The following is a 4541-nucleotide window of genomic DNA, read 5'->3' as shown; positions in this document are numbered from 1 at the left end:
AGGTATAAGACTGCACAAAGGAAATGCAGATTTTATTGTAAACTAGTTTTTAATGGCAGATGTTTGTTGGAAATCAGATCCGCTTTCTGGTAATAGATAACTTGAATTCCTTTGTTATCATTCCTTGCCCTTTTCAGTCCTCTGTTTGGTCATGGAAGCTGGAAGCCTATGCTTTCCCAAGGACAGTTGCACCATTTAAAGTAGTAATTGGTCTAATGCCAGTAGTGATCAAATTGTTCCAAAGCAAATGGCTTGACTGTTGGTAAACCAAGTTTTCCACTCTCACATGAATATAGTCTTCTCCCATCATAGAAACTCTTCAGCTATGGATGTCCTTAGCATTCCCTCTCTTTGGCATGTGAAGTTTACATACCAGCTTCTAGGCTGTTGATGCATTTTGCACCAAAATGTCAGGTGATGGAAGAACAATCTCTGGAGTGGAAAAAATGTGGAACTGCATAAGTTTATTGTATGTTCGTTTGCATAGTCTACCTTTCAGATAAACCTTATCCCTGTAAGTGTACTGGTACTTGAAAAAGAGTCCTTGAATAACCTGCACAAAAGCTGAACCACCAGAGGTGCTACTTTGGAAAAGCAAGCAGAGGAAGGTATCAGAAGCAAGGCAGAGGAGACGCTTCTGGAGTAAGCACCCCCTGGTATTGTTCAATATATGTCTCTATCCTGTTTTTGCAACACAAGGTGTTATTATTTTATTAGAGATAACATGGCTTGTGCATATGAAAAGAGGGTACATTTCTCATTGAGTAAGACAGGCATACTCACATTACTGAAGTATGTATTATTTTCTAAAAGGGCTTATTTCCTTCTAGTCCCTTACTCTAGAGAGCCCTGAAAGTCTGTCAGCCATCTAGGCCAAAATATGTTTTTCAAATATGTGATCATCTTATACAAATCAACATAATTCCATGTGCTTTCATAGAGCTATGACTTAAACCAGTGGAGGATCTAACTCCTCGGTATTTTATGTAACACAGATAAACACCAAAATTTGTGATCAGAGAGGAAATATTTCTAGGTGTAACATGCTTGCATCATTACTCTTCCACATTAGTTACAGTCCTTTGCTGCAGCCACTTGTGCAAGACTTTTGTGCTTATCTTTACAGTACATGGAGATAAGGGTTGCTTGTATTTTGCAAAACGTTAGTGTTATGTACAGATGAAGGCAAGAATCCACACTGAAATTAGTACAAGTTTTGCAGACTACTGTCTGAACCCCGATCTTTGTCTTTTTGTGTCTAAGTCATCAGGGACTTCTCTTTCCAAAAGCAAAACAATGCTTTGAGAAGTCACAATTCAGTGTAAATTATGTCATCACTATTAGGTGTTGAGGTATCATCTTTGTTGCATTAAGTCCCTCTTGGAAACGTCCAATAAAGCCAGAAAGAAAATGAGACTTATTTTACAGATTTTTTGAGCACTCTAATTCCATTCTTGCTATAATATTATCTGTGAGAAGCTTTTTCTCTTTTAATTCCATAAAGCTCTATCACTATATTATCTAAGCAGCTAAGTACTGAGATTATGTAAGTTGAACATAATAGGATGTCTGTAAAACTTTGCTCCTTCCAGCTTTGGAAATTTCTACATTGCTCTTCTACAGTGACTCAGCTGAAGATCTCCCATATGATCTAGGAGAATGTGTGGTAGGGTGGGATTTCCACCCTTTGGAGGAATGTAGAAAGATCCTTGGGTATGACCTCAGCTTCAGCCCTGCTCTCTTCTCGTGTCCCCTTGACTTTGCTGGGCAATCTTTAACCACTGAGCAGCAGATGCTTGCTGTAGTTCCTGCCAGGCATTTCACTTCTGTCTTTCTAGGAATGTTTACCTAATGTTTTCCTAGGAAAAAAAAATCCACCTTTTGATTTTGCACAGCAGGAGAATTTGCCTGTTGTACCAGATAATAACCTCAATATGTACTTTCACAGTTTGTTTCTTCTAGAGGATATTTTTGGCCCATAAGTGGTGTTTTAAGAATAATTCTACCAGTACTATTTTTATAATATGTATCACTTCATTGTGCATTACTAACCATATGGCCAAGCACACTACATGCAGCTACATTGCAAGGTTTACTGCCCAGTAGGCATGAGAAGCATTTATTTTGAATGATATGTATTGAGGAAAAAAATTCCGCTTCAAAGGTACAGGCTTAGGACCCTTATTTCTCTTCTTGGTTCTCCCTTGGTTTTAAATGAAGTTCAGCTTTTCTCCCTTGGAATCTCACTGCAATAATGTGGGCTCAGAGCAGCTGTTTTTACTTTGCCTTGCTGATAACTGGCAGGAGATAAAATACGGAGGAGTAAATTCTGCCTGGCTGCTACAGGTTGCATCACACAATCACTGACTGGTAGGTCTCTGAGAATTGTTACTGATAGCTAGATTTTATCTTGGTAGGGGTAAGAGCTCATGAAACAGGGTGACTCAAGGAATGACTAATGAACACTTTATGATGAAACTTCCGTCTAAGCCATGTCAACTGTGACCAAAAATTATCACCAGGGAGTTATTTGACAGTCTAGGGTGAGTGAGCAGATGCCCTGAGTCCACCTTGTTGTAGAGAAGTATCTTGAATGTAAAATCCACTAACTCAGTTTGTATCAATTAATGTCAGTGGGGAAAACCACAAATGGTGATGTGGCATGCTGGTGAACTATGCTGTTACCCCTCAAGTGGCTTCTCCCATTTAGAGCTGGCCATTTAATGAGGTAGATGATACTGCCATTACTTTGCGTTTTTCTCTTTTGTAAATAAATCATTCCAGTTAGATGTATACACACAGCTTTGTTTTGTGTGTTCATACAGAAATGCAGACTCCCAGGAACAGTTCCAGCTACTCAGCTGGGATTACATTATCAACACAGGCATCATCATATTTAGGTGGGCCTCCTATGCAAATGTCACAGGGAGTTCCCCTGTGTGACTCTAATTTATGACTCTACCAAAATATCCTTCTTCAGTTCCTTGATCCTAGGCCCTTTATATATGGTTTACAGGTACCTTTGCTTTTCTTGGGACACCAGTAGCTCCTGTACAATCCCAAATCATTAGTTACACGCCTAAGTCGATGTGGAGGTATCAACTACTGTATTGACTTAGCAGTGCTCAGTAAAATTACCTTCTGCCTTCTTATGCTAATGGTCATGTCTTGCTTTCTGTACAGCAACATCCTGCCAAAATGCATTATTTCCCCTGGAGAAGAACAAACTCCCCCTTTTGGGCAGGGTACAAATGAGTCCAGATGTGCTCAAGGTGCGGGGGCTAGAAAGGGGATATGTGCTCTGGGCAGTCAAGAGGTGAGATGGGGATTGTGGGAAGTCAGAGGCTTAGCCTTGGCTCTGATAATGATTTTTTTGTGTGGCCTTTTGTAAGCTCTTTCATGTTTCTACCTCATTTTTCTCAATCTTAAAATGGAGTTCAAAATCATCACTTCTCTAACACCTCCCCCTCCACACACACACATAGAGTTGTGAGAAGGTTTAATGTTTATCTCAGAGGCTTTGAACAGTATTATACATCCAGGGAATGTATACAGGCATTTAGACCCCAGAATGAGCTTTAGAAAAACATCAGTAAAGAAAACAGCATTTATATTTTAATCATATTAATCATAAATTTAGGACTGGAACAGAATATGTGATTAACAAACCTGCAAAACAAGCTTTGTTTCATTGGCTTGAGCTGCTTTCTAGTTCTGTTTGTGTACGTCAAAGTGATGTTCAGTCTTTTTAAATGAGTCACAGGACTGGAAGAACAAAAATATTTGATGGTAACATATAGCAGCAAAACAATTACTCTTTTCATTCTGACAGGCATGATAACCAGAATAGCAAGTTAGAGCTAGAGGTCTAGGCTGGTAGTTTCTTTCCACATATCAGGGATTTTAGATCTGCTTGCAAGACAGTGAAATAGAACTGAAATGTCATAAAAATTAAAAGATAACACCAGATCAAACAATAAAAGCAAGCATGCCCGTTAGGATACAACTATTTACACTTATAAAGGCACTACTGATCAGTGAGTCCATGCAGTATTCTCACACAGCACAGCCTTGTCTAGCAGCTTTCTGTACCTTTATCCAGAGGAGACTCCTTTCCACCCTGCTTGCTGCATTGCACCACTGATTTAGTGAAGACATCATCCTCATAAGGATGCTCTTCTAACTCACCTCTGAAATCCGCTTGCTTTTCTCCTCTGACAATTAGGTTTAAATGTGCTGCAGCAAAGTACTCATCCTTAGCAGTCGTATGGCTTTTTAAGTGATAAACTGCATTAGCAAATTCCTTATTAGATAATCTATCAAATGAGGTCATACATAATTTTAGCAGTCTCATCTTGATTTATAGCATGATCACAGCAAATTATGCACACACAAACCAGCATGCTAGCTGTCAAAGTCAGGTATTTTTACTCTGCTAAAAACTATTGCCAGGCCAGCCCAGTGGCCTACTGATAGAACTCTGCATCACCATGGCTTGCCCAGTTTGCAGGATAGCCCTCAAGCTCACCCCTCACCTTTTA

The 4541-nt window shown here is 39.5% G+C and overlaps 1 long non-coding RNA gene across 1 annotated transcript; it reads right to left on the bottom strand.

Moving 5' to 3' along the window:
• Positions 1-1634: 1634 nt before the first annotated feature.
• LOC108495675 lies at positions 1635-4303 on the bottom strand. Its single transcript, XR_001874197.1, has 3 exons — positions 4093-4303; positions 3670-3765; positions 1635-1859 (listed from the first exon to the last, which is right to left on the bottom strand). It is a non-coding gene; the product is annotated as an uncharacterized LOC108495675 (long non-coding RNA).
• Positions 4304-4541: the final 238 nt, after the last annotated feature.

The sequence above is a fragment of the Lepidothrix coronata genome, unplaced genomic scaffold (genome assembly GCF_001604755.1).
Source record: "Lepidothrix coronata isolate B3197 unplaced genomic scaffold, Lepidothrix_coronata-1.0 Scaffold33, whole genome shotgun sequence".
Lineage (NCBI taxonomy): Eukaryota > Metazoa > Chordata > Aves > Passeriformes > Pipridae > Lepidothrix > Lepidothrix coronata.
Note: the sequence above shows the minus strand (reverse complement) of the source record. Positions and strands in the feature narration are given on the sequence as shown.